This window comes from Parus major, chromosome 2 (genome assembly GCF_001522545.3).
Source record: "Parus major isolate Abel chromosome 2, Parus_major1.1, whole genome shotgun sequence".
In the NCBI taxonomy this organism is placed as follows: domain Eukaryota; kingdom Metazoa; phylum Chordata; class Aves; order Passeriformes; family Paridae; genus Parus; species Parus major.
The window spans coordinates 76,003,252-76,014,811 of NC_031769.1; the positions used below are offsets into that span (position 1 = coordinate 76,003,252).

Sequence of the window (11,560 nt, forward strand, 5' to 3'; positions counted from 1 at the left end):
TCAAAAGTTCTTGAGATAGACCTTACCTCAGCCCTGGAAGAGCTCAGATCTGATGATTGTCAAGGCATGGTTCTGAGCACGCTTCTTTGACTACTGAGGGTACTGTAAAAGATGGTTATGAATTAGAAATTGTAGCTGGAACTTTGAGAGCTGGCAACTATTTGTCTTCATTTCTCTTGTAACAGATGTTAGGCATCTTTTTAAAACTAGTTTATTAAAAAACATATTAATATATTGCGGAAATGCAACAGTTCTGTTTCTGATCATCAATTTTTCAAATAACTGTCTCCATTTTATGAAATGCCATTATGGTGCCCAATATTGGTGCTGACCTTACTGCTTGTAACTTTCTATATTTGCAAATGTGTTGAAATCAGAATAATTTTTACCAATTATTTTTAGTGTACTGCAGAAATAAGCAATATAATGTTTGATTTTTGTCAAGTGTGTTTTGAGTTGGTTTTATTGCTGATCCAGTTTAATTTGTTTAGTCTTTTATTAAAAAAAAGTTTTTGGTACACTTTGCTACCATTTAATCATTAAATGCAATTTAAATATGAATCTTAATAATTTAGTAGACAGGTTGCATTAGTTGTTCATTTCCTTTAATTCTTTTAATTAATGTTTTCTTAGCAAATCAACAGCTGTGTTACCTCTCAATGAGGGTTACTGTGTGATTGCAGGACAGATAATTGCCTCCCTCACTCTACTGGAAAAACAAGTACATTCTCATACTGGCAGAAATTTTCAGCAGCCCCACATCTCTCTCTCTCTCTCCAAAAAAACATTGATCATGAACAAGTTTAATTTTTTCATTGGTGTCATGGTTTAGGAATGGTGTTCCCCAAGTTAGTGCTCCCACTGAAACATTCCAAACCATGCTCTGCTCGCTCACTCTCCCCTTCTCTTCTTTGTGGATGGATGGAGAGAACTAGAGGCACAAAAGGAAAAGATCACAGACTGACGTAAGAGCAATTTACTGCATAAGTAACAATTAAGAGTAATACATAGGAGTAAGAGAGAAGAAAACGAACCTTATCAGCAACAATATGAATGGCAGAGGGTACAAGAAAGAGGCAAATCATTCACACAGAATCCTCTGGCCATCCCGAACCACTCCCTCCACAACACGATGTAAGAAAGTATAGAATAACCTCAGGGTCTTGGCTATACTCCCTCCTGGCTACTGCAAAAATTAACTCTGTCCTGACTAGAACAATTGTCCTATATTTTTTTTTTTTTTACCACAGATAAGTTAAGGAATTAAAAATTAAAATCACTATCTACCTTTGTTTCCAATTCTATGAAAGATTTCAGCGATGCAAGTTGTACTGGTCACATGCGATTGGCCTACAGAAATCACCACTGATTTGTACAACATATGGAAGAGGTATTTTATTTTCTTAATGTGTTTGAAATTGGATGTTTATCAAAACTTTAACCTTCACAAACATTCCAGATGTTTTGAGCTCAAAACTTGACTAAAAAAGCGCAAAATTAAATTGTCAAGAGAATTCTTGCAAAATCTTTTAATTAGAAAACAATTATTCAAAGAATTTGTCAATCTCTAGTGAAAATTAGAAAGCCATACTAGTGTTTTAGATTTTCTTGGAAGATACTGGATGATGTTTGTACAAGCTCAGACAAACAAACAAAATACTTTTGTATTTTGTACAAATGACAAATGTATTTGTAATTTTTATTTTAGTTAGAGGGAAAAAATCTGAGCATTCTTTTAACTTCTGCAACTTAAATGTTTTCAGTCACCTTTAATGTTCACTAAGATGTTTTAGGTGGCCTCTAATAAATGTGACCTGCAGAATAATGTAATCAATGATTACATTATTATTATACAGGACTCCACCTAAAAGGTTTCTCTAGAGTTAGACTTTTACAGAAAACAAAGCACAGTAGTATATTTGAAACCATGAATGCTGGATGAATGATAGCACTAGCACTAATTTGTTTAAATTTTAAAAAGACAAATTCAGACCATAGATTTCAATATGAAAGCCTACTCACACTGATGCATTGTAATAATTTACTGAATACAAAACTGTGCTAATAATTCTCATTCTTCCCATACTTTAGTTAGAATATATGTGAGATGCTTTAGTAGAAAATAGATTAACACTTATAAGAAAAATCCAGAATATGGTTTCTTTGTTTAAAATGATAGCACTAATAATTCAAATTTACTGAAGAAGAGCCACTTTCTCATGTGTATTCACTGTTGTTTTACAATAAACCACGAAATAAATCAGTGAACAAGGGGATGCTATGACAAAGTAATAACTGAAAGAAACAAGAAAACCTTTCCTCAAATTAGACTATTTTCCAGTGAAATGATATATTGCATAACTGAATGTCAGAAAGCCTCCTTTTAAATGCTCAGTATACAAAGTTTAAGTTTAAAAGAATGCTTATGCTTGAACCTGATGAAAATAACTGTTCAGATATGCAGGTTGTAAGAGACAGAACAGGACCAATTCTCCAGTCCTTTAATTGTCTTTGTCATCTTCTGTTCAGCCCACTCTAGGAAATCCATCTCTCGTGCTGAGGAGCCTGGAACTGCCCACAATACTCCAAAAGAGGTCTCACCAGGGCTGTTGAGGGACTGGATAACCTTCCTCTGTCTGTTGGCAATGCTCTTCCTAATGCACCCTGGAGTACTCTTGGCCTTCTTGGCCACACTTGTGGCTCACGGCACCCAGGTCCCTCTCTGCAGAGCTGCTTTCCAGCAGGTTGGCCCCCAGCCATGGGGAAATTCTTCACTAGGTGCAGGATCTTGTATTTGCCTTTTTTGGATTGCAGATAATTCTCTGCCCACCTCTCTAGCCTGTCAAAGTCCTTCTGAAGTTGCGCAACTGTTTTCCACTCTATTTAAATACGTTATCCCAGAGGCACTATCACTGTGACTGAAGGGCTTAGTCTTGTGCAGCAGTGGGTCCATCACAGAGATGGCTGACATTGGCTCTGTCAGACATGGAGAAAGCTTCTATCTTGTTTTTACAGAAATCAGTCCCACAGCCCCTGGCCTGGATACCAAAACCTTGACACACAAATCCAATTATGAAAATATATGGAAGAAAAATATTACTTGAATTATTGCTTGAGTGCTGAAAATGAGGATCAGGTTTAGAGACTTGAGTATTTTTTTCTCTTGTCTTTTTTTAAACATTATTTTTGTCTCTAGAGGTAAAATCAATACTATTTTAGACCAAGACACAATACAGGCTATTACAACTTGATTTAGTTTTGGGAATTCAAGGGACTGAACCATTTCTTTTGATTTCTGAGGCCTGAGTATTTGCTGAACTAGTATTAACTAGTATGAACTAAGTATGAGCGACTGGGACAGATATTTTCGGAATCTTTTAGGGCAGTATGTCCTGTTCTAAGCAACAATTAAGGTATTGAAACCTTGTTGTGTGACTGGGCTATGCAAATCTTAGACTGGAATGGATTTGTAGCTTGACTGATTATTTTTAAGCTTTTTAATTCAAAATGTGCCTGAATTGTCTGAAATAACTCTATAGACAGATGAAGACAGATGTTTTTTGTTAGCATTAACCAAGAATTTCTATTTGATTGGTTCTGCATAGCACAGCCATTTTTTCACTGCATGACAGTGTTGCAATCTTTAAAGACAGTTCCCAACAATTGTATAGGTATCTCAGGAGACTTTTTATGGGTATTCCTGGTATTTCAGGACATATTTGGAAGATTAGTATGAATTATACAGCAGCAAGCAAGGATGACTGGAGTCCTCCTATCCCAGATAATTGTTCTAGTTTTTTAGTTACTTCTTTCTTGAGGTTGAAGTGTTGGGGGAAGTGAACCTGTACTCATAGGGTCAACTTCAGGCTTCAAACATGTTTGTTCCTTATCTTTCCTGGGAGCATGTGTTTCTGCTGACAACTTAAAATCATAACCTTTATACCCTGAATGACATTCTAACATGACTGCATAATGAGTATCTCTTCTCCACTGAAAATAGATGGGCCACTGTAGTCTTTGCCTTCTCTCTAAAATAAAAATATTAGTCATTTTCCTCCTCTCATGCTCCTCTATGACTGGGATATTAAAAGGAGGCCTGTCAATTCTGAATGCAAACCTCCCTCACAACAGAGTTTTTAACCCATGTTACTATTCTTGTATAGTGAAAACTAAGTGAATTTGATTGGGGTTTTCACAGCATATAGAGATCCTAATTTTTTGCTTTCAATAATATTGTTTTCTAATTCATTCACTGCTATATATTTGATTTTCAATAACTCAGAAGTGGGCACTTTTTTTCCTTTTAAGGTTAAAAAACAGATGGATTTTTAGAGGTGCTGCAGGATTGCAGCTCCTACTGAAACTGAAAGCAATTTTCATAATATCATGCTGGCACAGAAGCATATGTTATTAAGATCACAGAATGGATGTTGTTGTTCAGAAATAACTTCTGTTTCCAAAGAGGGAAGAATTTGGAAAAGGGAAATGAAACTGTTATTTCTTTGTGGATTATTGTGTGGTATCTTTTCCTAGCACAATAACAATTCATAAAGAGATGAAAAATTGCAGAGAGATAGTTTTTCTAGCTTTTCTGAGCTTTATAATTGATGCAATTGTATTTTTCTTTTCTAGGCTAAATGATAAAAATTAAGTGAAATGTACTTCATGAAAACATTATTTTCCCATTCTGCCCCAACAGGAGGGACCCTACCTCACTCATAAAAGCTACCAGTTCAAATTACCCTCAGGAACTTGCATCATTAGAAATTCAGATTATCTTCTATGATGATTGTTTCAAGAGAACTAATCACTTTACACAAATTTCTCTCTGATGTGCCCTTCACCTATTTTCACTATCAATGCCAAAATCCAGGAATCTTCAATTCAGGGTAAGACACCCTTGCGGGCAGTAGGAGCCAATAGAAAGAGTGGACCATGGTTGTACAACCTGCTGCCAACGTCTTGTCTGTGCCTGCCCTTCCTTCATCCACCTCACTCTCTTTACTCTGTGTAGATGATAACTGGATAGCCCTCTGAAAATATATTACCCTCCTGGTTCCCCTTACCCTAAATGATGAGAACAACCGCTCTTAATGGTAAAATTGCTTCAAATTTTTAATTTATCACCAGCTGCTTTTTTGCAATATCTGTAAGATGGTGAGATAGCCTTGTGAAGATAGAAGTATATACAATGCTGCAAAGGACCCAGATGCTGTGGGAAATGTGACCTGTCGACTTGTCCAGAGATGTTGCATGAAACACGAATGAGGTGAAGCCTCAGAAGAGCACTTACTAGGATCAGAAGCTACAAAAAGGACACTGCTTCCCTCTGTGGTAGTTCTCCAGCCTCCCCTCTTATTCTGATAGACAAGGAAAATTGTCTAATATTTGGTCATTAGAGACAGTACCATAATTCTTCTTTACACAGAGATTGTGTCTTTCTTTTATACTTTATTTTTTTCTCACCACATAACTTGCTAACTTTCAAATTTTTTTTTTCTTGGTATTCATGTTTTCTTTCTTTTCTTCTATTATCCCAGCTTCTATTTTTTTCAATCAATTTTGTTTTAGCTTCAGTGGAAATAAACACAGTAGGAAGTAAATTTTCTGAGACAATCACCATCCTTTCTACTTGTGTAAAAAGCCTAGCACTTATGTGTTATGTAACTTTGCAAGACTGATTTTCTGGAAGTACAAGTGAAAGGTAGGGTGAATTATATTAAGGAAGCAATGGCAATCTTACTTCATGCACTATTACTGCATTGCATGATAAAAGTAAAAAGACGCAGTTTCACAGCTTTTCTTTCTCCTTTCCCCCTACCTCCTGCACCACTGAAAATGGAACTGACATTACAATAGTATTGTAATATATACAAATACCTATTTTCACCACTTCAGATATGAAATATTAATATCTATTTAGAAATACAAGAAATCATCAATGTTTTTGTAAATGTGACTCCCTCTTCTTTTCCAAATACATGAACGGAATACTAAAAATACATTATATTTAGACAATGATATTTAGCTAATAATTGTGGATGAACAGTATCAAAAAGGCTTCTTCATCTACCCACTTGGTAATCAATAACGAGGCTTACATCAAAAGAGCAAAACAGAATCTGAGTTTTGAAAATATTAATTCCAAATGTAATTAACACCACTGAGATATGTTCAGCTGTAAGAGATCATTAAAGATCGATGTTTTTCAAGGCTAATCCAAAAATAGCCCCTTCCTCTGAAATAAAGTATATTAACTTTAATGCTGGTGCCATTCAAAACAGTTGGAACTTCCAGAGCTTCAAATAAGTATTTTGAAATATTCATACAAATGCTCTCAAAAGCAAATAGCCATTTTTCTTTTTGCTTCAATAATGTGAAACCTGGGTCCTAATTTCCTTTTAAGACATTTTCAGGTGATAGAAAAAGCCTGAGAATTTCATGGGCTTACAACTAACTTTATGGGACTAATATAATACACTGAACAGATGTTTTAGTATAGTATATTCTGTATTATCTTAATCTGTATTGCTTTCCTAATACTGAATATAATCTACATCTATATTTAAATGTGTTAAATAGCATCATATAGTTTTAAGAAAAACCTGAAACTGTGTACTGTTGCTGGATACAAGCCATCTCAGCAATAACAACACCCTGTTGTTTTACTCTCACATTGTTCTATTTCTGACTTATTTTTCATAATCATCTTCACATCTGTAAAAATAGATGTGGGTGATATCCTTCGAAGGCTGCTGTTACATTTGGTTGCAATTAAAGCTGTGTAAGCAGTCTACCGTATAACTGCCCTAACAGTGAGCAAAGTCTAACTTTATATAGAGTCCAGCTATATGAATGACACTGCATTATTTGGCCCTCCACTGTAATAGACTAAAAAAGCATAGTCTCTTCCATAGTTGCTCTCATTTTCCAAACAATATAATTTAAACAGTTAGCAGGAAGCCTTAGTGAAAAGAATGGATGCATATATTGACCCCTTAATTTTGAAACAATAAATAAAGATGTTCTTGTGTAACTGTAGTGGGTTTGGTGCTGACCAAATGCTCATGCAACCACTAGAATTATTTATTCATTTCCTCCTGTGAGATATGATTAGGAGGAGAGCAAAGCAGGCTTAAAACTTAAAAGGGTATAAACAAAACTTTGCTAACAGAATTAAAAGAAAGAATGAGAATCAAAATAAAACCTTCAGAACACTTTACCTCCCCCCTAACTCCTCTCTCCCAGTGACAATGTAAAGAGACAAAACTTGGTATTTTCAGTCAGTTTGCCACTTCTAGAATAATCTTTCTTCAGTTCTTTTAGGAAGAGAAGTCTCTCTTGCCATGTCATGGAGACTCCTCCACAAGAAACAGTTCCCTCGTGGCTTCAGTGTCACAGTGAACCAGCTGCCTGGGAAAGGAAAAATCAGTTTGCAGTGTTAAAATCCTTCCAATGTTCTTCAGCCTTCCCACAGCTGCATTCATGGGCCATGTCAACTAATGGGGTATTATTTTCAGAATGAGCTGTTCAAAAGCAAAGGTTCTGTTCATCTATCTCTGAAATCATCTTCATCTCTGGGAAGAGAGGTCTTCCTCCCTGGGGTAGAGGGTTTTAATCACTCTTACCTCTCTTTTCAAGCTTCTCATTTGGATCACAGCTACTTCAACATCTGCTTACTTCCACATGGATGCCTTTGCTCACGTGTAGTTTGAATGCCCCACCCCCATGTTTCATGAAGTATAAGGATATTCGAACATATTAGAGTCTATCACCATGGCCTTACAAAGAATTTCAGCCCAAGAGTAAGGCATTTTATTCTCCTCCCATCTGGGATTCATCTCCTTCTTTCTGACCTTCTTGTTTTTATGTTGTCCTCTACGTGTCTTCACTCATTCCTTTTCTTTCCCTTGACAGAAGATTGATGTCAGCGGGTCTCATCTGCACACAGCTGATATCCTGCCCAAGTCCTGCCGAGGGCCATGGGATCTCTGCCGGGCGGCGGCTGGAGCTGCTTACATTCTTCGGGGCGGTGCAGGGGAGGAAAGCAGGATCTCAGCACTTGGAGCCAGCACACCGGGGCTTCCCCTCCCCCTGCCCGGCACTTTCTGGTGGAAGTCGGCGGCAGCAGAGTTTTAGCTGAGCCGCGGGCCGGTCTGACCACACTGGGGGTAAGGAGACCCGGCCCGGAGCTGCTCCCGGGACCCAGCGGACCCCGGCTCGGCGGTGGGGCAGGGCTTTGTGTCAGACAAGACAACAGCCTCGGCCGGGGCCCCACAGCCTCCCATCTCTCTCCCTGCCACCGCTGGGGTCCGGCCCGGCCCCGCCAGCTCATGCAGGCCGTGGTGGAGCGGGGCCGACCCAAGGTTACCTCTTCAAGGCTGGAAACGAGAGAGATTTCCCGGGCTTTGTTCATCCTTAAATGTGCGTACCACAGAGGCGGAATCAGCTCTTTCAAGTGGTTTAACAGGTCGTCAATATTCAAAACCGGTCGCTGATTGGTTTTGTCAGGCACGGAGGAAGCTCTTCGCAGCTTCCCACAGAGAATCACTTCCGTGGCTGACGTTTTTCCCTCTTCACCAAAAATCAATTAATGCAAAACCAGCACAGCAACCTACAGAGTTTTCCACATCTTAGGAAACTTGCTAGAGACATGTACAGGGAAGAACTGCATTTATCCACCTTGACCCCCAAGAAGACAGGAAGAACTACCAGGCTGAATAAATATTCATTACTACTGTTCTTTGATGTCTTCTCAGTCTTGAGGGACTTCGCAGATGCAATATAACAATTGTCTCTTTTCCTACTCTACGTAGGTTGCTCATGAGAAAATGAGGTTATGTTTCTGTTTCTGGAAGTTTGTCTGTGAAATGTTTCCTTTCTTGAGACAGGACATCACCAAGGATCTTTTGGTACATAGTTTTAATAAAAAGTTATTTCAATGATAGATATTTTTATTGGGTTTATGCAGAAAGGTTTTAATAGCAAGAGGTGGATTCTGTGGCAAGAGACAGCTGCCCCTGTGTTGTACAGAGCCAGTTTAACCTCCAAAACAGACCTGCTGTAGCAAAAGCTGAGACCATCAGCAAGGCTGCTGGCACCTTGATCATAACCTATATAAGAAATGGTGAAAAACTGTGCAGCAATTGTGAGAGAGAGGAGTTTAGATACTGTTTAGATGCCATAATTTACTCTTGCTCCTGGATGTGTGCAAATCCCTATGTCCTTTATTTGCCTAATAGATTTATGATGTTGAAACTGTCTGTAAAATTTTTAGCTTTCTTCAAATCAGGTTTTACTTACATTGCACAAAAGAATTGTGTCTTTTTGTACCTATGTAGCTATTTCTAAGTGCATTCTAGTTGTCTTACTATTTCTCCTGAGAATACCTTGAATTTCTCTCATTCAGCTCAAGGATTAGAAAGAAAATAATAGCTTGGGATACAGACTGAAGTTTTTGTTTCATCTTGGGAGAGCAATTTTAAGTTAATTTTATCGCTGTGTAGACTGCACTTTACAAATTAAGACTATAATATTTGGACATGACTTTCTTTTCTCCATCTGGCATGCCTTTTTTTCTGGAAGATTTTCAGAAAATGCTGAGATTTCAAGAGTAAATTGTAATTACCATTAACCTTTCTAGCAATATCAAAAATATCCCTGCATATCATGTATGTAATGAACCATTATCATAACAGACTAAACCAGGCCCATGAAAATAAAATTTCTTGGATTTGTGGTTTATATGATACCTTGGAATGTCTCTGTCTGAAAGTTTGCTCTTACTAGCTGGGATGATCCTGGGACTGTATTTTCTTTGAGTGATGTTTCCACAAAGATTCTAGATTTCCACATTATTTCCACATTATTATTTCCACATTTCCTTCCCTCCCTTCCTCCCTCCCTCCCTCCCTCCTTACGTGTAATGAAATGCTTTTCCACAATACCTATCATTTAGCACCATTAGCAAATTTAAATACGAACCCAAGGAAACTCTGCTGCAATGCTAAATAACTAACGTCAAAAAGTAAAACTCAACTAGATTTAGTCTGTGTTGTAGTGAACATTTCAGCCTGAAGCCAGACATCATTCCTTTTGTCAGTACACATTGCAAAGACAAGTGTGTGCACCTTTATTTAGAATGGCCAACCATTCTCAAAGAGCAACATGAATTTGAGTACAGAAATGGAACTTGAAGATAAATATAAACAAAGGATCCCAAATTGAGCAATGTTTTCAGAAGTCATAAAAGTGATTTTAAAATCAATTTTGTATTTGATCAAATTCCACTTTAGATTTTAGAAGATGGAATTGAAATGCTGAGACCACTTGGTGAGATAAAGTCCTCGTAACAAAAGCTTCGCAGTTTGAATGCTACACAACTTTTTTCTTCAGAATGCAAAAATAAGTCATATGGCTCTGACATGCAGGCTGTGCACCACAGTGCTTTGGCTGAGTCTGCCAAATAATTTGTGATGATTACCTTTATAAATTTCTCCAGTGGATTTCTTTTTGTTTGATTTGTTTTGTATTTCACATTTGAAATACAGCTTTATTGCAGCTTTAGTTATTTAAAGATGGGTTTCATCCTGCTATGAAAAATGTGTGAACACATACCATTATTGCCATAGGAGCTTCCATGGTAAGAGAAGTGTGACTGTGAATCCTAGATGTGGGTGCTGGTCCTGTTTTTGGCTGTTGAGAATTCTCACATCTTATACTTAAGTGGCACAATTGATATGAGATACATAAAAATTTATTCTCCATCCTTTATATAAGAGGAGGAATCATGGATGGTTAGTAATGGTTGTCCTGTTAATATGAGCTGGAGGTGTCCTGGGGCATTAAAGTCCAGTCTCTGGGGCATTAAAGTCTTACTGTATATTTCCCTGTCCAGTTTCCAGTTTCCAAACACCACTCCGATCCCAGATACTCTTTAGCACTATGCATTGCTTTTTAGGAGTAATGCCATAGTGAAGATCGTGAGCAAAATACAGACAGAGTGCAGCAGAGCAGAATGTAACTTGCTCTTTCAAGAGGTAGGAAGAAGTGTAGGGCCTGTTGAACCCAGTTTCCTTCTCACTGCTGGACCCATAGAAGATGAAGGTGAGGTATATAAATCGTGGAGTGCATAAATTGCATTTCTTTCTCTCTTTAACAGAAGAGTAAAAACAGTTATTTAATCTCTCCCTGCAGTAACTGCTGCTCTACTCTTTGACTAATTCTTATGAGCTTGGAATTCTATTATGTTTGAAACAGCTTTTCCAGTTGCTAATTGTGGTTGAACTCTGATCAATAAATTAAACAAAGAGTAAGCATCAGGTATAGGGTGATACATAGACAGATGAAGAAACTATGCAAATGTATAAGTTTAATTTCCTCAGAAAACCAAAGTGAAAGAATGCCTACAGATATTTAAGAAGCATACTAACCAATAGTTTTAGTAGTAGCAGCACAAGCATTGGTTCATGTTTAGAGATTGTGTGTGTCTGTAGAACAACCTACTTGAAAAATGTTATTCTGAACTAGTATCATCCAGAGGACACAGAAAACATACACA

The 11,560-nt window shown here is 37.5% G+C and overlaps 1 long non-coding RNA gene across 1 annotated transcript; it reads right to left on the reverse strand.

The window, feature by feature from the left end:
• Nucleotides 1-961: 961 nt before the first annotated feature.
• Nucleotides 962-8,867, reverse strand: LOC107214023. The gene is made up of 2 exons (XR_001524869.3): nucleotides 7,629-8,867; nucleotides 962-7,413 (listed from the first exon to the last, which is right to left on the reverse strand). It is a non-coding gene; the product is annotated as an uncharacterized LOC107214023 (long non-coding RNA).
• Nucleotides 8,868-11,560: the final 2,693 nt, after the last annotated feature.